The sequence below is a fragment of the Staurois parvus genome, unplaced genomic scaffold (genome assembly GCF_062004578.1).
Source record: "Staurois parvus isolate SC_StPar_1 unplaced genomic scaffold, SC_StPar_1.0 ptg001200l, whole genome shotgun sequence".
NCBI classification, from domain to species: domain Eukaryota; kingdom Metazoa; phylum Chordata; class Amphibia; order Anura; family Ranidae; genus Staurois; species Staurois parvus.
This window is the reverse complement of record NW_028318996.1, coordinates 2,020,445-2,045,829: the sequence shown is the minus strand read 5'-3', so window position 1 is coordinate 2,045,829 and position 25,385 is coordinate 2,020,445.

The following is a 25,385-nucleotide window of genomic DNA, read 5'->3' as shown; positions in this document are numbered from 1 at the left end:
ACATTTGGTATCACCATATTCAGGAAGAGTTAGAGAATGTGTTTTGGGGTGTAATTTTAAGTATGCCTATGCAGTGTATTAGAAATATCTCATAGATTGACAACTTTGTGTAGAAAAAAATACATTTTCATTTTCTTTTCGCATTTTCCAAAAACTTGTGGCAAAAAATGAAGTCTTCAGAAGACTCTGCATGCCTCTTAAAACATACCTTGGGGTGTTTGCTTTCCAAAATGGGGTCATTTTGTGGATAATTCCATTGCCCTGATGCTCCAGGACCTCCAAAACGGCAATAGGTAGTCAAGAAATTAGATGTGTAATTTTTGCCCTTAGAACACTAACAGGTGCTTATTGGATGTGGAACCCCTCTATGTGGCCAGACTGTGAAAAAGTCTCACACATTTGGTATCGCCATATTCAGCAGGAGTTAAAGAATGCGTTTTGAGGTATCATTTTAAGTATGCCTATGCTGTGTAATAGAAATATCTCATAGATTGACACCTTTGCGTAAAAAAAAATACATTTTCATTTTCTTTTCACATTTTCCAAAAACATGTGGCAAAAAATGAAGTCTTCAGAGGACTCCCCATGCCTCTTAAAACATACCTTGAGGTGTTTTCTTTTGAAAATGGGGTCATTTTGTGGGTAATTCAATTGTCCTGGTGCTCCAGGACCTCCAAAACTGTGATAGACAGTCAAGAAATTAGATGTGTAATTTTTGCCCCTAGAACGCCTAAGGGTGCTTATTGGATGTGGGGCCCTTCTATGTGGTTAGGCTGTGAAAAAGTTTTACACATGTGGTATCGCCATACTCAGGATGAGTAGCAGAATGTGTTTTGGGGTGTAATTGCAAGTATGCCTATGCCGTGTGAGAGAAAGAACTTGTTAAATGACAACTTTGTGGGAAAAAAAAAAGAATTTTTTTTACTTTCATCATTTCCTTAAAAAATTGGCAAAAAATGACAACTTCAAAAAACTCCCCATGCCTCTCATTAAATACCTCAGACTGTCTACTTTCCAAAAAGGGGTCATTGGGGGGTATTTGTACTGTCCTGGCATTTTAGGGCCCCAAGAAATTATATAGGTAGTCCGTGCATCAGGATTGATACATTTTAAAATATATCAAATATATATACCGTGGTCTGTGGACTCTATAACTTTCACAAAGACTAAATAATACACACTGATTTGGGTTATGTCTACCAACAAAATGTAGCACAATGGATTTTGGCCTAAATTTATGAAGAAAGTATATTTATTTGCAAAATTTAGTATCAAATACTAAGAAAAACATGTTTTTTTTCAAAATTTTCAGCCTTTTTTCATTTTTCTAGCAAAAAATAAAAACCCCAGTGATGATTAAATACCACCAAATTAAAGCTCTATTTGTTTGAAAAAAATGATAATAATTTCATTTAGATACAGTGTTGTATGCCTGAGTAATTGTCATTCACAATGTGAGAGCGCCGAAAGCTGAAAATTGGCCTGGACAGGAAGGGGGTAAAAGTGTCCGGACAGGAAGTGGTTAAAGGCCTGTAATTTTTAGGAATAACTCACTGAAATCTGTCTGAACATGAGTCTAGTAAACATCCCGGGTATGTTAAAATTTGAAACACGAAATCATAAATTATAATTTAATAAATAATCATAAAAATATTAATATAATAATAAATGTAATTCAATAATATAATCAAACCAAAAACACTGAAATTTGAAATATATCTCCAAGTTCGCACATCACTGAGCAAAGTCGCAAAATCGTTTTCAGTGTCTGATGACGAATTTCCCCACAAATCATTATCACTCAATTCTGCAAGTAGTTTTAATTTACTATCGCTGTTCTCTAGCCGGTCTAAAACCGATTTTGACCTAAAGGGACACTTTTTGGACGCCATGGACGTTTATCAGTTTCCAGGCAGAAAGAACAATAAAAATGCAGGCAGGGCGCAGGACAAAGCACTCGGGACAAAATGTATGTGAAATGGTTTGATACAGTAATGTTTTACTATGTGATTTTAGTGATTTTAGTGAATGTCACTTTTTGTCATTTTTAAATTTCCCGCCAGTTCCGTCCCCGTACGCCCTTACGTTGCAGAGGACGGAACCCAGAAGACAGATGCCGACATCTGCCGGAGGACATTACAGGGGACACTGCAGGGGGGACATCGCGGGAGCGAAGGACAAGGTAAAAGAAGAACAGATCCCGGAGCAGTGCCGCAGGGTATTCCCGAGTGTACTCGGGGTTACCGCTTGTGGTACTGAAACTTTACCCCGAGCTACACTTGGGAATACCTCCAGGGAGGCTACTAGAACTAAACAGAGCACTGACAGATGCCCTGACCTATCTCATCATTCACCATCATTTTCACCCTGCACATAGGGTGTTCTGGATACTTATCTTACATCAATTATAAATCTTTAGAAATCAGTAAGCTTATGTAAATGTTATTATGGATAAAAAAGTTTTTATTTAAAATTAAATAATTATTTAAATCAATTAAATAACAAAAATTGGCAGATTAGTAACGATGCATTTTATGCCATGGCAGCCTTTCTCAAGCTTTTTACCCCAGAATAACCCTTAAAATAATATTTGAGTCTTAGGGAACCCCTGCTAAAAGCAATTCATTGGGATCGGCCCATACACTGATCGATATTTTGGCCAATCCTGCAGGGGCTCCCCTACTTGACAGAAGTCAATTGTTTAATCAACTTCTGTTAAGGGGAAATTTTGGAAAATTTTACATCAACCATTGACAGTGGGTGCAACTGTAAGAATAACATGGCCCAGCCGGGAAGGGGGGGGGGGGTTCCTTCATCCACTATGTTTGTGTGGATGGAGGAATTTTTTTTTTTTGGTCAGCCCACTTGCTGAATAAAAAAAAGAAAACTAACCATATATGGCCAGCTTGACTGGAAATACCCCCCCCCCCCTTACATTGGTGATTAGTGGTAAGAATAGACCTATTATAGTCGTGGTCAGAATTCCCTCCATTCAGCTAAAAAGATCATTGGTGCCATGCAACTGACTCTGCCAATCAGTGTTGGCCCTAGAGCTAAGCAAGCACCATCAGATGGGTGGACAATCCCAGAGAATCCCTAGCAACTTCTGGAGGAACTCTAGATTTCCACAGAACCCTGGCTGAAAATAACGGATTTAAAGAGATGCTCTGAGGCAATGAATATGGTAGATGAAAGTGATGTATTGGTGTTTAAAGAAGTTGGATTTGCAGCTGGCATCCTTCACTACCCAGTGAGTCACTGCTCTGGAACAAACATGTAGCCAAAAAATCCAAACTCCATCAGCTAACCAGGTACAGAATCCAGACTGAGGATGTCTGCACAGGATCCTGTACCTATAAAACAAGTGAGGGTGGGGCCACAATACTAGTGTTTAGCTGCTAAAAGGCAAAAGACAAGCTCAAAGCACAATGCATTTTTGGGTTTTCAGTTTTAATATTCAGTTTCATTCAAAAATGTAATGATTTTGGTAGCTAGAAACATCTGCCCAGTCACTTGGCCAGTGCCTCAGCATTAATTACATGATCTGCACCAATGGTGAGGATTCGTATTCCCTAGCTGTCTATCTCTGCCTGGTTGTCAATCTGTCAATGAAGGAAGATAGTTCAATAAAGAACCTCATAGCACAGTAAAGCCTTAGGACAGACGGTGGTGTCCACGTCTCATTTTACCACATATATAAATTCTGGCTTTAGATTATTATTATACAGGATTTATATAGTGCCAACTGTTTGCGCAGCATTTTATCTGCTTTATTATTCCTGTACCTTTTAAAATTTCTCATCTTCTTGCAGGCTTCTGTATAGGGAGAGCGCAGTCATCGTTGAGCTGCTGGATGACCCAATTTCAGACTCTTGTAATCGATGGGTGTTTTCCGTATTCACAGCGAAGCAGAGCGGGGATAAAGCAGAGAAGGTTTTGTGCTCAATGTCTCCTAATTTCTTACACCTGCATCTGAGAAGAGAATGGCCATGGCTGCAACTTCATATTTTCCACATCTGGCCCTTTTCTGGGAGAGGGTTTCTTTTTATGTCATAAACTTGCAGTTTAATGTATTCCATAGGAGCGGCCTGGGGTCTATACAGGCTCTGGGATACAATGTTCACGGATCAGAAGTTCAGGGCTGGGACTGTACAGGACTGTGAATTGTTCCAGATCCCACATATGGCAGTAGCCTTACACAGAACATTGGTCAAATGTACACTGCAAATATAAAATGGCCAGTACAGAGAGGGGGACTTTTACAAATGTAGAGGTTGTCTGAACCTCTTCTACATGCATTAACTTTGGTTACAGGTTTGCAGGTCCTTTTAAATTTCAAATACTTGGAAATAGTGAGAAGATTATTCTTTCTTTTAGAACTCCAATGTGTATGTGGATCATGTATTTATCCAGTGTTAAGGCCAGGCCACTGGGAGCTGAGTTGTTTAGCCAGTTCCTGGCCCAGGCAGCTAAAACTAGAGTTTTGCAGGAACAGAGTTGGGCACCCACAACTCCATTCCTGAAAAGCTCTAGGAATGGAATGGTGAAGCCCATCTCCATTCCCCCAGTTCTATCCCACATACATATTCCAGCATTGTTCTATTGAAAAGGCATGATCAAGAGTGAATTTCAAATTTTTTCACTTTCCAAGGCCTCGCTTACTCTCTGGCTCCAAATTCGGTCCATCTAATAGCTGAGGACCACATAATAGCCACCCGGATGTTATCATGAATGTGCCTTGGAATCTGCCCGGGCCACTTCACAGACAAGGCTGCTGTCACCAGTCCTCCACCCACTGCTGACTTGTGTCAACTGTTGCAGCACCAATGAGTATAGGTCTTCTTCTCGACCTCTTTAAGACTATATCACTGGAAGCCTCAACAGTGAAAACATATAAAAGGTTCAAGCCTCAACAATACCAATATCCATATATTAGTGTAGCACCCTCCTAGATAGGTGCTAGGATTTGTACAGCTAGAATAAGTATAGCTGTGTTTCTCTGCTCAACAGAGAGGCTGTTGGGTAAATTCAGTTTGGTATTCTGCTTAACAGAGTGCTGCAATTGATTAGTCAGGTCAGTTCATGATGCTCTGGTGCTGTTTGAGTTTTTCTTGAGCTCCACCTGCCTTCAGGAAACTAGTAGAGTCTTCTAGAACATAGACAGGAGCTAAGCAAATGAAAAGCATGAATTTGGATACAGCCCGGGTTAATTGCAGGGAAGGGTGGCCTCATTGCATGCTGGGAGTGGTATTTATGTATATGTTAGCACAAGGGCTTAGGGTCTTTCCTGGAGAGCATTTCACCAAGCCAGGCTGGAGGTAGGCTTGCCTTGCCTGGTACCTGCTGCCATGCGGTCTCAGGTGGGCGCCCTGAGAGGGGATGACCTGTGTTTCTTCAGCAAGCTGAATGAGGGGAGCTGTCTGCCAGGGATCTGTCTGGTATCACTGGAAGGGTGTTGCTTGGAAGTTTGGAAGGAGGCTACCATTCTGTCCTTGGGCATTGTGAGTACAGACACTGAGAGATCTTGGGGACTCTGTGTGCTTTGCTACCCCTCTGGTGCCTCGTAGTCTGTGTGGTTCTAAGAATAGGGAACACTGGGCTAGTGTTCTGAAGAGAACGTCCAATTCTTGCTACTGCATAGGACTTTGCTCATGTTTTGCTACTGTTGGACTGCCACAGTCTGCCGTAACTGGCCTGTACCTGAGGAGCTCTGCCCTGCTACTATTACTACTGCTAAAGGGAGGCACTTTGCTCACTTCTAATCTACTAGTTGCTATTATCAGAGGAGAAGGCTTTTTTTCACCTAAAGCTCAACCAGAGATCAGCTAGATTTCCTCAGTTGTGAATTGTTCTAATTCTGGAGTATCCTACTAAATTCCCCGTCCCTATACCCAGTTCTACAATAAAAATACAAAACCAACATCCCCTAGACTGGTTATTGAAGACAATGAGTGGAAGCGTGTGTGCACTTGACTATAGGAAATACTGTGTGCCTGGCTGCTGGGCTAAGCAAAGGAAGACCTGGGCAAAAAAACAAGCGGTTCCTACGGGGGTAGCGCTACATTAGTGGATACAGTCCCTGTATTATATGAGCTATAAAGAAGGAGGTTTGCTGTGATGTGGTCTGTTGTTATGGTACCAATTGCTTGAAACTCACCTTTTGCCAGTTGAGGTATGTTATGTCCTAATTTTATGGCAGTTGCCTGTCCTATCACCTGTTTCAGCCAAGGGCAGAGAACAAACATGGGTGTCACACTCACCTGTTCCATGATCCAGTACCAGATCTTTACCTATGTGTACAGAGACTTCCAGCCCATCACAGAGGGCTACTGTTATTAGGGCTAGCATGCAGGTTGCTCAGTGTTTAAACAATGTGTCCAAATGCCAACAGCTAGACCCCCTGCATTTCATAATGTATTTCCCAGTACCTCCCAGTGTTGTCTCCATGACCTCTTGTGTTTCCACTATCCATCCACCCTGTACCCAGCTCCTGTGTTTCTCAGTATTTCAGCGTTCCCCAATGTCTTCCGTTATTACAGTCTGCATTCAGTCCTGTGTACTCCTACCTGTGATCCCCTGTCTGTTTCCTACTCAGATGGCTCCATTCATTCCTGCCAGCATCCTGACTTCAGACTTCCTCCACTACATTTCTCCCACTGCACTTCAATCTGTTACCTGCTTCTTTGCACCAGTGTGTTTCCTGGTGACTTCCAGCCAGCCTCTGGTTATCAGCGCCCATGCACTCTTAGCTTGTGTTTCCCCTCTGTGCATTCCTGTGTACTCCTAATGAGTTATCTCCTGCCTTGTGTATTTAGTGCCCCAATGCTGCAAAGAATTTCTTTATTTCCCTTGTGCTTCCTGTGTGTCTCTGTGTCCTGCTATTACCTACTCTTCAGCACCCTTCCGCTCCTGGAGGACGTTGGATGACGAAACGCGTAGGGTGGTGCCTCGGAGGTGACCTCACCACGTATGGGTGAGCGTCCGTTGTCTGCTTAGACTGGAGCAATACCTTTTATAGAGATTTCTTATGCTTGTGATGCGAGTGTCGGCTCTGACACTGATCAATGTGAGTGGTTTTAACATGTTTTTGCATTCAGTAATGCCTGGATGGTTTTACACTATGTGGATTCCTTTTGTCTTCCTTCATGTCCCATTCTGATTATATGACAAGCCAATTACTATTTGAAGGAGTTTCTATCAGCTGGTGTGTGCTGCTGCAGATCGTTGCTCACACAGCACAAGCGGTTATAGCTTGTTTATAATCTTACCAGCATGGAGCTCTGGTGAGTGGATCCAATTCATTTGGTGGTGGATTTTCACGATTTTTTGATTCACATTATATGAGAAGTTTAAAGAAGATTCATTGGTTCGCGAATATGAATTTTTGTACACTTTTTATTTATTTATTTATATAATTTATGGACTTTTTGTTGGACACTTATTTATATTTTTCACTAATTTGAAAAAATATTTTTGATTGATTTATTTGTTACATTCATCTGATATTATTTAATATATGATTTGTTCACATTATAATACTTTTTGTGTTTACTCATTTAGAGATATGGTATTTTGAAGAGCAATGCTTTTTTGTTTTTTAGATTGATTACCCTGCTCCACAGGGGTGAGATAGCGACTCTTCCTAATATATCTTTCTTTGTATATACAGTATACTTCTTTGGTGTTATATTTTCCTTTATGTGATATTGGTTCCAGAGGCGCTGTCCCCATCTGTTATCTATGTATTGCAATATGTGTGAACTAAAAATCCCTATTTTTTTTAATTGCAACATTTGCTGGCAAGGGTAATTAGCAGTGTGTGGAGAGTTCCTCTGGGATTTCTAGTGTAGGTCTTGATTCCCTTGGCTCCGGAGAAGATGAAGGGCTCGACCTCCTTGCTTAGTTTCTTGGGCATTGTGTTGGATGCTAGTGCGATGCAGTGCCGCTTGCCAAAGGACAAGCTGTTGGCCCTTAAAGTGGAAATTTGGAATCACGAGATTCAGCTTCGCGACTTACAGTCATTGCTAGGTAAGTTAAATTTTGCATGTTGCATTATGCCCATGGGTAGGGTGTTTTGCCGTCGGCTGTCTGCGGCTACGTCAGGAGCTAAATCGCCTTCAGATTTCATTCGGCTGACAAAGGCCCATCTGGAGGACTTGTGTTTCTGGCACAGTTTCATGGAATCATTTAACGGATGGTCGTTGTGGATGTCGGGACCGGCAAGTAATTTTGATTTAGAGCTTTACACCGATGTGGCTGGTTCTACAGGATACGGGGCCTTTTTCCGGGGTCACTGGAGTGCAGCACTTTGGCCGCGGTCATGGCTGTCGGCTGGATTTCTTCAGAAACTGGTTGTCAGGAGCCGCCGCAGTGGCTCAGCGCAGGCACAGTGTTCCGACTCGCACTGGTGTGCGGGCACTAGGTCCTGGCCGGCCACGGCGATGGCGGAACTCGGGCATGCAAACTCGGGACCGCGGGTGCGCGCCTGGCACCAATGACAGCGCAGGGCGCGGTATTTAAATCCGTTGGTTGCTAGAGGTACCGCCAGGCGGTTCATTACACTGGTGCTGCTGGAGCTGCTCCCGGCTGTCCTGATGGTTGAAATTTGGGGTGAGTCCTTCTGGAATCTGAAAGTGCACTTTAACTGCAACAATCTTGGAGTTGTCCAGGTCATTAATTGCATCACTTCCTCTTCACAGTCCGTGGTCTGCCTTCTTCGGCACTTGGTGTTACGTTGTCGTCAGTTGAATGCTTTAATTAGGCTGTACATCTGCCAGGGGTTTATAAAACCTTGGCTGACGCTTTGTCTCACTTTTAGTGGGATAGGTTCTCTAAGTTGGCACTGGCAATGGAGCAGTGCGGGGTTCCTTGTTCCAACTGGCTGTGGGAGATTGCCTTGAAGTCATCCCAGGCTGGATCAATCGATCGGTGAATGAGGCTACGTGGTCAACCTATTCCACGGTATGGCATGATTGGCTGCTTTTCATTGAGACAGACTGCGGTGGATCTGGAGGGACTGGACGTGCGGCACGCAGTACTGAATTTTGAGAGTGGGGTTTCGGCATCATGTACATTGGCCGGTCTGGTCTTTTTCTTCAAACTACAGGGATGTCGAGACTTCACCAAAGAATTTTTGGGTCCATCAGGCCCTCAAAGGTTATCGCAGGGACCACAAGTGCAGGGATATACACCGTTGTGTGTCCTTTGCACTATTGCAGAGACTGTTTGCTCAGCTGGGTTCCCTCTGTTCCTCTGCTTATGAGGTTTGCCTGTTCAAGGCGGCATTCAAGAATGCCTTTTTTGGGGCCTTGCAGATTAGTGGACTTGTCAGCCCTTCCAAAAAGTTCACGGGGGTCTGCTGTGTCAGGATGTCTCCTGCAGGGAGGATTGAGCTGGTTTTCGGATCAACAGGTCCAAAATGTACCAGGCTGGCATTGGCACGTGCATGTGTCTTTTTACCATTCCGGCCTCTCCCTTGTGCCCCATGGGTGTGGTCCGGGCATTTTTCTCTATGCCTGTCTTTGTTAGGGTCCTTTCTTATACATGCTGATGGGTCACCCTTGTCCAGTTTCCAGTTTGTTGCTGTCTTTTGGAGATGCCTGATGGTGGCGCGATTGGATGTGAACCAGTATGAAACGCATTCCTTTTGCTTCGGGTGGCCAGTGGGGTTTGGATAAGGAGGTGGTGAAGCAGATTGCTAGGTAGGATTCTCATAGATTTTAGCTCTACGTTCGTCCTCATCTGTTGATGGCTTAAGTGTGCTGGTTCTGTCTCCACGTTCTGTGCTGTTTTGTCTCATTCCTGTGGTTTCTTATTCTTCTTTTTCAGATGGTGCACTGTGCCTCGTGTGGATACTTTGGATCCTGGTACGTGTTTTGGGGGGCCAGGTGAGCAGATATTCAGCCCAATGGCAGCCAACTCGGTTTTTCTAGGCAGTCGGCTTGCGTTTTCTGGATTGGGGTACCAGGCTTGATGTGGAGCATGGTCCTTCCAGAGATACATCGTTTGGCATGCCTGGACAGGCTGCCTGGCATTTTGTTGCTCCACGTCGGCGGCAACGATCTAGGGGTCAGGTCCATGCGGGAGCTGAGTCGGGACATCAAATTTGATTTTCTTCGGTTGCGCAATGCATTTCTTGACATGCTTGTATTGTGGTCCGACATTGTTGCCCTCACGTACTAGCGTATGGTTAGGTCTGTTGAGTGGCTTAATAAGGGCCGCATAAAAGTTAACAAGGAGGTACGCAGGTTTGTGATTCGTAATGGGGGGTTGGTTATCGGGCACTTAGAATTGGAGTCTGATACTTAGCGATATCATTGTGGTGGCGGTGTGCACCTTAATGCGGTGGGGACGTATTATGTGGTACCTGGATTTGCAGGATGGAATACAGCAAGCTTTGAAGGTTTGGAGGGGCACGCATGGGTAAGGGCTTATCCTTGCATGCTGTGGCGGTTCTTGGTCTTGGGAGGTGGAAAAGTTTTTGGTTAAGAGAATGGTCGGGACTCATCTGTGGTATGTTGCCCTTGGGTGCATTCCTGTTAATAAAGCTTTATCTGGAATGTGGAGGTAGTGCACTTCAGATAGTGTGTCTTGTCTCCAAGCCGGTGTGTTGTGGCTGGAGGCTTATTATGGTTAAGGTTCTGCAGGGAATAATGGAATGTGGTTTGTGCCTTCCAAGACCAACAGGCTTATCTGTTATCTGCTATCTGTTTTAAGGAATGTTTTGTGTTAATTTAAGTTGAATTGTTAATATAAGGCTGTGATGGCCATTTTACTCCACTTATGGTTTGGTCTTCTTTATTTGGAAAACGAAGAGATGGGGGGGCTGAGTTTTGGGAGCATGGCCTAGCAGTCATCTGCTAGGGTTTGGGGGGGGGGGGGACATCTGTTCTAACCTAGTTAAGTAAGCGCCCAGAGCAATCAAAGAAAGAAAAAATTGTGGAGGGCAGACATGACAGTGTGAATAGAGTAGATCGTTAAGAATGGGTTAAGCATAGGTTAGCAGCAGCAGATACAAGCTTATCTGATTGGGTGGGTTGTTCAGTGCTGGGTGGGGTCTTGGGAACCTTAGGGAGTGGTGGAGGGTCACAAGTTTCCAGTGGAGATCATCAGACAGAGGAAGAAACTTCCCACCCACCCTCCCTGTGTTAGGATTCAGGAGAATTTTGTGGTTTCATTGTCTGTCATGGCAGCTGGGTGGTGCTTGGTCTTGGGAGGAGGAAAGGTTTTTGGTTAAGAGAATGGTCAGGACCCATTGGAGGTATGGTATCCTCAGGTGCATTCCTGTTAATAAAGGTCTAACTAGAATGTGGAGGTAGTGCACTGTGGATAGTGTGTCTTGTCTCCAAGCCGGTGTGTTACAGCTGGAGGCCTATTATGGTTAAGGCTCCACAGGGAATAATGGAATGTGTTTTGTGTCTTCCAAGACCAACAGGCTTATCTGTTATCTGTTTCTGTTTTAAGGAATGTTTTGTGTTAATTTAAAGTGTTACTAAACCCACAACAGTAAAATCAGTCTGTACATGCAGTAAAACATGCTTGTTATTCTCACTGAGGAACCTAAGGGGTTAATCCTCTGCATTGCGTAAAAAGGCCATTTGATCCTGTTTACTCTGTCCCTCCTCTTGTTCAAATGTCCATCTGATAAGATAGACTGAACCCATAGTCACATGCACATGCTCAGTTTGGTGTGTATTGCTAGAGAGGCTTTTTCTTTTCTTGGGAAAATGCATGTGATCAGCACAGGGCCAATCAGCACTGTCCAGACAGAGGTCAGGGGTTTTGCATCCTCCTAGAGCAGAAAAAAAACTCCTCCTATAAACTTTACCCAGTGCTCTGCTGAAGTCACAAGACTACTATATTCTTCTGTTGAGAAAAGGTATTTAGCAGTTTATATTTACTAAAAGAATAGCATTTCCATGTTGTGTGTACTGTGTGAGACCAGATATATAGTGAATGCAGGGTCCTAGGTTTAGTACACTTTAAGTTGAATTGTTAATAAAAGGCTGAGATCGCCATTTTGCTCCACTTATGGTTTGGTCTTGTTTATGTGCAAAAACGAACATGTGGGCTGAGTTTTGGTAGTATGGTCCTGCAGTCATGTGCTAGAGTTTGGGGGGACATCTATTCTAAGCTAGTCAAGTACGGGCCTGGAGCAATGAAATAAATAAAATTGCGGAGGGCAGACATTACAGTTTGAATAGGGTAGACCATTAAGAATGGGTTAAGGATAGGTTAGCAGCAGCAGATACACGCTAACCTGATTGGGTGGGTTGTTCGGTGCTGGGTGGGGTCTTGGGAACCTTAGGGAGTGGTGCAGGGTCACAAGTTTCCAGTGGAGATTGTCGGACAGAGGATGAAACTTTCTACCCACCCTCCCTGTGTTAGGATTTGGGAGAATTTTGTGGTTTCATGTCTGTAATGGCAGCTGGGTGGTACTTGGCCTTGGGAGGAGAAAAAGTTTTTGGTTAAGAGAATGGTCGGGACCCATCGGCGGTATGGTATGGCGTCCTTGGGTGCATTCCTGTTAACAAAGCTTTATCTGGAATGTGGAGGTAGCGCACTGCAGATAGTGTGTCTTGTCTCCGAGCCGGTGTTGTGACTGGAGGCCTATTATGGTTAAAGTTCCATAGGGAATAATGGAATGTGTTTTGTGCCTTCCAAGACCAATAGGCTTATCTGTTATCTTTCTGTTTTAAGGAATGTTTTGTGTTAATTTAAGTTGAATTGTTAATAAAAGGCTGCAATGGCCATTTTACTCCACCTATGGTTTGGTCTTCTTTATTTGCAAAAATGAAGAGGTGGGGGGGCTGAGTTTTGAGAGTATGAGCCAGCAGTCATTGGCTAGAGTTTGGGGGGACATTTATTCTACCCTAGTCATGCTGACACACGCTGCAGCTCGCAACTGCAGTGTGTTTTGAATGTGGTGCAGGAAATGCGCACAGAACGTGGGCTTCATGCACCATGCTCTAGCGTGAATCTTGCCTAAAGGTATAAAATTATTAAAGACATTAAAAAGTGGACACTAAGGTCAAATAGTTCTCTGTATATATTTGATAGATAATGATATCAAATATGTGTGCCATTACAACAAAATCAGGAATATTTTGTATAGTGTAAATGAGAGTGATCACATTTAATGATGTATTACCAATAAACTCATTACATATATGTTGGGTGCACGCATGTTTTTGCGCATTGGAGGGCTGTAACTGTGACTGGCCCTATAGGAGCTCTGCACTCTGCTGATGGGAAAAGGTAGCCTACAGAACATCATTATGTAGGTTATCATTTAAGTGGAGTGTGCCCTTCTGGATAGACATGGTATACGTCCTATTGGAAAACTCATTCATGCGAACCTACACTTGTGGGAACTAGAAGTGCTGGTTGGCCCCTGCATAATAAAATTAGTTTGGAGTGTACAATAATGCTGAGGTCATGTGGAAAGAGGGAGAGGCATATTTATGTGTTGGGAAGAGTTGTGCACTCTCTTCTTGTTACAGAAAGGGCTGATCATGTGGACATTCATTTATTTCTGGCAGAGGACCTTTGGTTGGGAGTAACCAAGATGGTGGAATCCCTGTTGAAGGAGAAGGATGGGAGGCACCCTGGGCCAGCGTGACCATTGCTGTTGGCGTATCTGGGACCTGCTTACATGTGTGTGTGCGCAACATTATTCCCCCAGTTCAGTTGACACTATGGATTTTTACATTTACTGTCTTTATAAATAATTGTAACAGTAGTCATATAGATCCCCAAAACATTAGAAAAAAAATGTGTTCTTTTCTTGATTTAGGCTTTACACTTGTTAAATTCATTGTATATTTGCTGGTCTCCAACAATGATAATTATGACCCAGATGCTTAGTCTTATTACTCAAGCCAAAAAATACTGTGCAAAGCAAGTTAACCCCCAGTGACCAATCAGAATTATTTTCCTGTACATGAATGCAGTAAAGTGAAGCCTGGTCAGTTGAGGTTAGCCTGCTTTGCAGATCATTGGCCCTAACCCTTCAAGCTTCCAGCAGACAGTGTGGTTCCTCAATCCCAGGTCTCCTCTCAGGGATAGAAGGGGATTCCTGTTCTATTCTTGAAAATGGAAAACTTTTTTTAAAGGAAAATGACATCTGCAGAAATAATCCGAGACTGAATCCAATTTATACATTTGTTCCACGAGAGACAATATAACGTGACACTCACACACGCTACTTGCACATAGGTGAAATGAATTCTGTCCTCAGTGGCTGCCAGATCCGTAATAGGCTTACAATCTCATTGCTCTAATATGTGGCCATTAGCCGAAGAACAGAGATTGATCGCTTCTGGCAGAGCTGATGGATTCTTCGCAGTCTTATTCTCAGAGAAAAGTGCCAATTTTCCCCAATGTAGTGCAGGTGGCGGCATGAGACAGACAACGCAGTGATGACCAATCTTTTCTCTGGCTTCTAAAGGACCTTTTACAGCGACATTAATGAGAGATGAAGTGAACCTCAAGAAAGAGAACCAGGAAAAGAAAATCATTTGTCTGCCTCTATTCCGAATAAATTGTTTTTGTCTTCTATGTTGCAAGCATGGATGAAGCAAATCAGTAGTTTTTGTTTAAATGAAATTTTTGCAAAAATTTGGACATTGCTGTAAAATGTTATGTAAAATGCATTGAAGTCAATGGTAAAAATTAAATGAATGCCTATCTCTGGGAAAAAATGACCCCATTATGTGAACCTCATAGATGCCTAAACAATGACCAGTCCGCTCTCCAGTCCAGAAGACCATGGATTCAGGTAAGTATTTAGCATAGTTTTTATTTTAAGTATATTCAAGCAATTAGCTGGTGGTGATGAGGGTCCTTAGCCAGAGATAACAAGGTGATTGGTAAAGGTACAATGGGCTTTAACCCTTCAGAGAAATATAGAAGCACCTTTTACTAATCCTGGACCTGTTCTTCTTCCAAAATATGCTAACCCCCAATGCTAACATCAACAGTAACCCTAACCCTAGTGCTAACACCAATTTTAACCTTAACCCTTTGCATATAAACAAGGTCATGTGACCACCAAGTCAGCTCTGACCTTTAGACATCTATATATGTACAGTTGCAAGAAAAAGTATGTGAACCCCTTGGGATTACGTGGAGTTTTGCATGAATTGGGCATAAAATGTGCTCTGAACGTCATCTAAGTCACAACAATAGAAGAACACAGTCTGCTGAACATAATACTACAAAAACATTAGATGTTGCCATGGTTTAATTGCACATAACATGTAAACATTCACAGTGCAGGGAGGAAAAAGTATGTGAACCTTTGGACTTAATAACTGGTTGACCCTCCTTTGGCAGCAATAACCTCAACCAAACGTTTCCTGTAGTTGCAGATCAGACCTGCACAATGATCTGGAGTAATTTTGGACCACTCCTCTTCACAAAACTGTTTCAGTGTAGGAATATTCTTGGGATGTCTGGTGTGAATCGCTCTCTTAAGGTCATGCCAAAGCATTTCAATCGGGTTGAGGTCAGGACTCTGACTGGGCCACTCCAGAAAGCGTATTCTGTGCTGTTGCAGCCATTGTTTTGTTGAATTACTTGTATGCTTTGGGTCATTGTCCTGTTGCATCACCCATCCTCTGCGGAGCTTCAGTTGGCGGACAGATGGTCGTACGTTTTCCTGCAAAATGTCTTGATAAACTCTGGAATTCATTTTCCCATCAATGACAACAATCCGTCCAGGCCCTGAGGCAGCAAAGCAGCCCCAAACCATGATGCTCCCTCCGCCATGTTTTACAGTGGGGATGAGGTTTTGATGTTGGCATGCTGTGCCTTTTTTTCTCCACACATAGTGTTGTGTGTTCTTCCCAAACAACTCAATCTTGGTTTCATCTGTCCACAGTATATTTTGCCAGTAGTGCTGTGGAACATCCAGGTGCTCTTTTGCAAACTTCAAACGTGCTGCAATATTCTTTTTGGACAGCAATGGCTTCCTCCGTGGTGTCCTCCCATGTACTCCATTCTTGTTTAATGTTTTCCTTATTGTAGATGTGTCAACAAAAATATTAGCATGTGCCAGAGATTTCTGTAGGTCTTTAGCTGACACTCTGGTATTCTTCTTTACCTCATGCAGCATTCTGCGCTGTGCTCTTGCAGTCATTTTTACAGGACGACCACGCTTAGGGAGAGTATCAACAGTGCTAAACTTTCTCGATTTGTAGACAGTCTGTCTTACCGTGGACACATGAACATCAAGGCTTTTGGAGATACTTTTGTAACCCTTTCCAGCTTCATGCAAGTCAACAATTCTTGATCGTAGGTCTTCTGAGAGCTCTTTTCTGAGAGGCATGGTTCACATCAGACAGTGCTTCTTGAAACCAGTAAACCCAAAACAGGTGTGTGTTTTTTAAGGGCAAGACAGCTATCAGCAACACATCCAATATCATCACACTGATTGGAGTCAAGGTTGGCTCACTCCTGGCTCCAATGAGCTCTGGGAGAAGTCATTAAGCTAGGGCCTCACATACTTTTTCCTCCCTGCACTGTGAATGTTTACATGTTATGTGCAATTAAACCATGGCAACATCTAATGTTTGTGTAGTATTATGTTCAGCAGACTGTGTTCTTCTATTGTTGTGACTTAGATGACGTTCAGAGCACATTTTATTCCCAATTCATGCAAAACTCCACGTAATCCCAAGGGGTTCACATACTTTTTTTTGCAACTGTATATATAAATATATACTGTTTTTTCCTTACAAGTAAAGTTAGTTCATTCATCACTTTTAACTTTTACATAATTGAGATAATTTTGTAAGTTTTTAATACATTTGATGATTGAATTTAAAGATCATAAACAACATTATCCCAACTGTTCAGCACATACTGTAAATGTGATAGTGTGCTGTACCAGGGGCTGACTGACCATTTGGAAACTCAGGCCCTGCCCGAGGGCCCGGGGTCAGTAGGGGGCCCCATGAGATGCCCCTGGTACCTTTTTCATAGGCTTTTTTGAGTTTGGGCAAGGACACAGGGGCCCCATTATCCCCTATTGCCCGGGGGCCCCATGAGTTGTCAGTTCGCCCCTGTGCTGTACACATATGTAGCCCTCTCCTAGATAGATGGTAGGATTAGATTTAGTTCTGGATCACTGTGTTGCATCACTGCAATTAGTGTGGCTGAGAATCCTGTTGTAGGCAAATTTAGTTCTAGCTTACTGTAGTATTTGGTTAGGTCTGTTCTGGGTCTCACAGGCTGCTTGTTTCATTCCCTCTCCCCATCTTGTCAGAACAATCCAGTTAGTTCTGAGACATAGGTGTGGAGTAATGGTAAAAGGCAGCGTGAATATTTATACCGTTCCAGGCAATCTTGGTGAAGTCATGTACAAGGGGCTGCGGGGAAAGGGTATAAATAGTCTGAGAACTGGAGTGGTCTGGTCTTCTTCTGGAGAGGGGAAGTCCAGTCTAGAGGGCACGTTGTCCTCCTGGGCAGCCAGCGTGTGGTCCTACTTCTCATCAAGTGCCCAGCTCTGTTGGTTTGGGGACCCATTCCACAGTTACTTTGCTGAAGCTGACCAAGAGGATTGTTCTCCTTGGGGATCTAGTCTGGTATCACTGGAAAAGGAGTCATGAAGATATTGGAAAGAGGTAGCCATATATTCAAGGGCTCTAAGTGAGAACAGACCTGTGTGAGAGATCTTTGAGACTGTGTGCTGCTACTATACCTCTTGCAATAGAGTCAGCTTATCTCTACCTAAAGGGTAGGCATGGTTATGATGTTCCTGAAAAGCTCAGTCCAATATTTGCTGCAAGCAAGAACTCTCTCAGTCCTAAGAGGAAGATTTGTGTCCTCAAGTTGTTGCTAGGAGTTACCAGAGTATCCTACAGTCAGCCTTTACCTATCCAAGTTCAAGATTTCATTAATGCATAAAAGAAAGCATATCCCTAGACTGATTAATGAGCCTGAAAAGTGCTGGAATCGTGTTTGGCTGCAGTGTACATATTGGGGAAGGAACCCTGGGCACAGATATAACAGCCCTTGCAGGAGTGAGCTCTACAGATATAATTTATGTACATTCAGTTATCCTCAGAAATGTACCGATATCTATTTTGAGTATTCTTTCTTTTTCATGCACTATTTTGAATGATTTTATGATACGTTTCAACTCTGATAAAAGGGACCATGTGTGGTTCCCGAAACACATTGATGGTAAAACCTGCTATATGTTTGGAATGAAACTTCATTTTAAATTCTAAATAATGGTGTGGTGCTCCAATTCTCACACTCAAACACCATTTTTCAATAGTTCAAGGCCATTGGACCAGTTCCTTGGTTTGCAGGAGCAGCCCATTTGTCACTTGGACATCCCATTAGGATACCACAGCACATTTTTGTCAAATACATTAACCACGTCCGCACCGCCCTACAGCAGAAATACTGCTACAGGGTGGCACTGGTGTGCAAAATCATGTATATATACATGATTTTGCAGTACCGAGAATCCCCTGGCCCTGGAACACAGTTTAAGTTGAACCAATATTTTGATTGTATTGAGATCAAAGAAATGGTGCAAACACAAAAGAACAGTAATTGTGAACAGCTGCCAGACACTCTGCAAGGCTCAGCCAAATGATCAAACACAGTACCCCTTTTAAAACAAACCCAAAATGTCCTGCAGGACAAAAATGAGCTGTATTAGGCTATCAAGAATTAGGGTTAACTTTTGTATTCTCTGTAGTGGTCTGGTAACAGGGTTTGACTAGAAGATGAATATCCAGATGCTAATGTCCCCTTTGATACCACAGCAGAATAGGAAAAAGAATACAACTCTTCTGCGTGCTTGTTGGGGCCTTAGTTAGTGCACATTGAGGTTGAACCATTTTGTTTTAGAGCAAGATTTTTTGAGGAAAGAAAACACAGTAGTAAGAAAAATTCCTCCCCTGACTGATGGTGGCAAAGCTAGAGAAACGGTCCCTTAATGGAAGTGGGTGAAAGCAAGGATCAGTATAGATGAAGAAGAGGTGGGAGTGGACTCAAAAAGAATTTGTATTCCAATAGATAGGGAATTGACTTGATGAAGCAAGCTCCTTTATGGCTATAATATGTGGGAGATGAATTATTAATAGTGTCGTTATCCACAAAGACATGTGTTTCAGGAGTAGTTGGGAGGGGGAATAGAAGCTGTAGGCCTCAGTATTGAATTTGGCTAAGAGGTCTGTGTTGCAGGTGGTAAACTATGATGCACAGTGTGCTGCACTGATATAACTGAGAAAAGAATAGGATATCTGGCAACTGAAGACACTTTGGGATGTAGAACCCTTTCACCAAGTTTGTAGTCTAGGCGAAGTAAAGAACGGTCTCTTGATTGGAGAGCCCCCTTGTCCTCCTAGTCCCACAAAGAATGGAATGATGCCGGCCATGATTCCATAATCTGTAGGCCTGCAGAGTCAGCTCTCCTGCTTATATAGTAACACCAGCTACCGGTATCTGTAATCCTTCTGACCGGCTCTGCAATGCAACCCGATCCAGTCTGGGCCCGCCGAGTTCCGCACCAGTGCCCAGCAAACGTCCTCCTCACACAGGGGTTGATTTACTAAAGGTAAATAGACTGTGCACTCTGCTCCAGAGCTTAATAAATGAGCAAAAGCTCTGATGACTTCCATCATCCAATCATGTGCAAGCAAAAGTGCTTTTTTTCAATTTTCCTTGCATGTGATTGGGTATTCCTTGCAAAGTGAATCTTTATCTAATTTACAAAGCTCTGGAGCAATTGCACTTGCAGAGGGAAGGGAAAATGGAGCAGCCCTTTTAGATATAAATATGAAATACATTGGTATTGAATTAGATGGCCTAACAACCTATTTATTTTTCCTTGCATGAGAAAAACCAGTTCCACACCTCATGCCCTCTCCTGTTGGCTTAATATCTGGTACTTCACTTCTGCTACCAGTTCCACAGCATTCTCACAACCTATTGACCTCAAGATTGTTGTCACAGCCTTTGGGGACCTGTCAAATTGGATGGACATTTACATGTGGACAAATAATCGCATCTCCAGAGGTTTCTCCAAAAACACAGATGGCTCTTGACAGAAAGATCAGATAGTCAGGTACCACCCACTAGAAAAGCATATAAATTGTATTAGAGGGCCCTAGTTAGACAGAGCATTACTTTGAATCCAACACCATGTATTGTTCTGCTCTCCCTGCATGGAGGCCTAGCTACATGCTTGTATAATAAACATCTACTTTTCAATTTGGCTTCAGCAGTCAAAATGTTACTGGAATCCATGAGATTTGGGTTTCCCCGTCAATGCACAACAGTCCTGCCTTCAGCTAAACTGCGGAACACCGCCATCTTGTGGTTAGTCATCATCATGCAAACAGTAAGAATGCAGTGTTTTACATCAGCAAAGGATAAACCTGTAATTACAAGTTCAGTACAGTGAAAAGTTCCACAAAACCCTGGTCATAAGGAGCATTGTGCATGGCACCAGTACATACTGTATGGTACAAAAAATGTCCTGAATATAAAAATGAATATGACAATGTTCACCATTTGCTGCACTTTTCATCAGTTTATCAGTTCAATATTAAAAGGTTATGTAGCACCCCCCCCCCTTCCCCCAGGGACAGCTGGAAGACGAAGGTCCACAAAGGTTGCCCTGACCTTGCAAGCCTCCCAACACCTCTGACACCCTGGGTTCATAGTTCACAAAAGATCATAATTACAAAGACACCAGACTATAGTAAAGCAACTGAGTATTTACTTGGGGTTCTCAAGTCAAGAGACAGAAAGGAAAGTTAATGCAGGTATCTTTCAATATAAACGTTTTAGTCTCTGAGAGTATAGAACACAGATATGCAATGTAAAGGGAATCACAGTGAATCAAAGAGCGATTAGTGATAGGCCCTGAAAGAACCCATGACCTCAGGTATGAAAGGAAGAGAAAGACCTTTCTGTGTCAAGCTGTTCCCTTAAAATGATGATGCCAGTAGCCCAGAAAATATCAGCGCAGTTTATAAGAACTCAATATGTGAACATCGCAACAAGCAAATTCTGTCTATACACACGGATGTAATACAGAGTCCTTTATGTGTGTGTGGAGGGGGAGAAGTCCTGGTGGTGCAGGTGTTAAGAATCTTCATCTAGATCAACCAGGGCCCGGAAAGATTGCTGTGCTATGGCGACCAGCGATAGTGAATAGTGTAAGAGGTGTAGAAAATAGGCAGCCCCATAAAATTTAAATCCAAAGCCTAATACCTAATATAACAGTAATATATCTTTGTCAATAGAAGATACTAGTGATTGCATTTTTATTGTACCATCACAAGAGGGCAGAACTACTTCCTGTGATAATAGGAAGACACAGAAGTAGGAACCAAAAGTCTAACACTTTGTTTCCTACAGGCCAGTGATTACAGTGAACATATCCAGTCACATGTAATTAAGGGTTTTCTGTGTTTGTTACAGGTAAGCAGGAGGCTGTTTAACCACTTCCCGACCGGCCGTTGTATATAAACGGCCGGACGGTGGCACTGCAGGGTCGGGTGGCCGTCTATAAACGGCCTCCCCGTACCCTGCTTGTGCGCGCTCCCTGGGAGCGCGCAGCACCGCGATCCGGTGCCCGCTGTGTCCTCCGGACACAGTGAAACACCGATCGTCGGACGGGACCTCTGTACGAGGTCCCGATCATGTGATCACATGGCCAATCAGTGATCACATGCAAAGTAGTAAGCAAGATGTCACTTCTGACATCATTGCTTACTATGTGTGAAATCTGTGAATGATCACAGAGGTCACATGGTACAATGCTATTCACAAAAGCCTTGTACCATGTGACAAGCTGTGACCAATCACAGCTCACTCTGTATTTACTTCACTTTCTACCTTCATCTATCAGGAGGCGCCGTGCTGTGCAGCACAAGGGTCTCAGCCTTTGGGCTGGGTGTATGTAAATTTATTGTATGTTTCCAGCATTTGTGGTTGTGTTTATTTGCCACATCTAAGTAAAATTCTGTTGTGGCAAAAGCTTGTGTTGGGGTTGCTTTCCTCGTTCGTGACTTCACTGTATCCTGGGGAGCCCACCCCGGTACACGGCTTACACAATGTTTGGTCTAACCGCACTTTTGGTCCCAATAATTGGACTCTGAAGATCAACTTGATAAGAGGTATCTCCAATTAGCTCACTCCAATAGAGCCTGGGTGTGTAAAAGGTATGTCCAGATGCCCATCTTTCCTATGTCAGAAAGTTGGTTTCTGCTGTAGTCTTTATCCTAGAAGTGATATGCAGCCAGAAAGCAAACAAAAGCACATAATTTTATTTCACATTTGCATATGGGAAACGAGGGGCATTGGGGCTCTTATATATCTCCTGATCATTGAAGGTTTACTATCATTTGGCAGGACAGGCTGGGATTTGTAATTCTTACAGCAGGAGAGTTGCAGTTCATTGAATGCCACTACTGATTAGATCAGCTTTCCTCAACCTTTTTACCGTGAGGAAACTTTAAAATAATTTTCAGGTCTCAGGGTGCCCTTCCAAAAACATTTCTTTGATGGTTAGTGGTAAAAATGCCCTTAGAAAAGACCGTTTGACTCATGCAATTGGCTTTGCCAAGTAGCATTGACCCCTGTACTCAGCAAGCACTATCAAATTGGAGGTCAATGAGCTAAAGCTCAAAGAACCCCTAGCAACTTTTGGAGGAACCCTAGGGTACCATGGAACCCTGGTTGAGAATAGAAAGTTTAGAGCATGTAAGCTAATGAAATATCCAGCTGTGCCCAAATAAAAGACCAACTACTGTCAAAACTGTCTTTGGCATTTTGTGTCCTGGTGTCACTCATCATCAGTAACAGTTTTATCTGATATCTTAGCAGTAACTTGTGTGGCAGATCTGAATAAATGTCTCCAGAAAAGTCTATTCAGATTCAGATCTCACACACTTGGCTGGCCGTTTCAGCTACTAAAAATGCAGCTCTATACTTTACATCTTGACATAATTTACAATCTTTAATCCCAGTTTGATATGATTAAGTATCGGGCTGGACTCCGCAAAGAATTAAGAAACATTTAAGTGAAAACACATTCTGAATTTGGCTCTGCTGAGAGTTCTGAGCAGATTGTGCTGATGCTGAAGATGAATAAAACGAATAACTTTTTCATGGAAGTCAGGAGAGTACCATGGTTTTTGGGTCAGGTCATCTAAAGGGATATCTCATTTATAGGTGGGGTCCACTGGGCTGAGGAACGTCCTAGCTTGGCTTCTTGTATCCCTTGAGCAATATCATAATGAGTTCTCCTAGTCACGTTTTCCGCCTACCTTAGGGTGTACATGCTCCTTCTGGTGTTATCTTAAGGCTCCATGCACACTAGCAGCTGAAATAAAGTGCTGGAAAATTTTTGGATAAAAAACACAAGTTTTAGCATTTTTTCCATGGGTTTTGTGTAAGTGTTTTGCTGGTGTTTAGCCGCTTGTTAAGGAGCAAACCGGCTGCCCACATCCTTAACAACCGATGGGGTCCCCCCTCAATCCATACCAGGCGTTTAGGTCTGGTATGGATTTTGAGGGGAACCCCATGCCAAAATTAAAAAGAAAAACTGCATAGGATCCCCCTAACAATCAATACCAGACCCTTATCCTAGCATGCTGCTTGGCAGCTGATCATGAAAGGATGGGGTCGAGCAAGCGCCCCCCCCCATCCTGAACCATATCAGGCCACATGCCCACAGCATGGGGGGGTTGCTTTAAGATAGGGGTCAAAGGAGCTGATATGGATTGAGGGGACCCCAGTGTTGTTTTTTATGTCAAATTGTAATTGTCAATTCTTTTGCTAACACTCAGCTGTCAGCGGGGAACCCACTGACAACCGATGAGTCCTCCTTTGTCAAGGACACGACAGCCAGCTTGCCGGCCCGCTCCTTAACAACCAGCTATTTACTGGAAAAAAAAATGCTGGAGCTGGCTTTTAGGAGTATTTAGAAGAATTCAGCATTTTTGGATAATCATTCTCAAAAACACAAAAAAGGTTTTTTTCCTGCTCCTAGAACCTGAAGCTTGAAAAATGCTTTTAAATTTCAATAGTGTGCAATGCATGGACACACAGGATAACACTAGTAACTGCTAGTGTGCATGGAGCCTCAACTAGCAGGGATAGTGTGAACCCCTTGTAATGACCACTACATATGTGGAGACCCAAGAACTTTCTACAGAGATCTCACTGCTGGAGTCCCTCAGAGATACTGTAGAATAAACTATTATGTGGTTTAATATGCCAATATTGAAATATCTATTTTTTGGGTAGAGATACCTTATCAAATAAATATTTCAAAATCATATCAACTGCTGCAATTACTCTGAATATTCAACATTTTCCTTGTACCCAGGTCTTCGGACATTGTGTAGTATAATTCTACAAGCTGTGGAAGGCTGAATATTGCTCTCCCCAGATAGTTAATGAGCGCATAGTTCACTTAGACGTCTGGTGCCCTGCCTGCATTTTGTAGTGGAAGCATTGGTTTGTAAAGAGGCTGTAATGAAAATGATCTCTATCAGTCTCTGGTCCTCAGTCCTGGCCCGTCTTTCGTGACAAAGCTCTGATCTCAGATCCATCCATCTCAGGTAACATGTCCACAGTCCCATACCATCTCAGGAATCATGTCTGCAGTCTCTGACTCCAGTATGACCTGTTTAATCTCTGATCATCCCCTGTAATAAATTTGCAGTCTTGGACCATCTCCTATAGTATGTCTGCAGTATCTGACCATCTTTTGTAGGTGCAGATATAGTCTGTGATCATCTACTGTAGTATGTGCACAGTCTCTAACTATGTTTTCTAGTATGCCTGCAGTCTGTGACCATCTTCTAAACTATATCTGCAGCCTCTGACCATCTCCTATAGTGTGTCTAATGTCTCTGACAATGTCTTGGAGCATGTCTTCAGTCTCCAACCATCTCCTGTATTACGTCTGCAGTCTCTGACCATCTCCTGTATCATGTTTGCAGCCTCTGACCATCTTGTATAGTGTGTCTGAAGTCTCTGCCAATGTCCTGCAATATGTCTGCAGTCTCTGACCATCTTCTGTATTATGTCTATAGTCCCCGAACATCTCCTATATCATGTTTGCAGTCTCAGACCATCTCCTATAGTATGTCTGCAGTCTCTGACCATGTCCTGCAGCATGTCAGCAGTCTCCTACCATCTCCTGTATTATGTCTCCAATCTCTGGCCAACTGCTGTATCATGTTTGCAGCCTCTGACCATCTCCTATAGTATGTCTGAAGTCTCTGACCATCTCCTGCAGTGCAACTGCCGTGCCAGACTATTTCCTGTAGTATGTCTCCTGTCTTCAACCATCTCTTGTAACAATTCCCCAGTCTCTAAACATTTCCTGCAGTATGTCC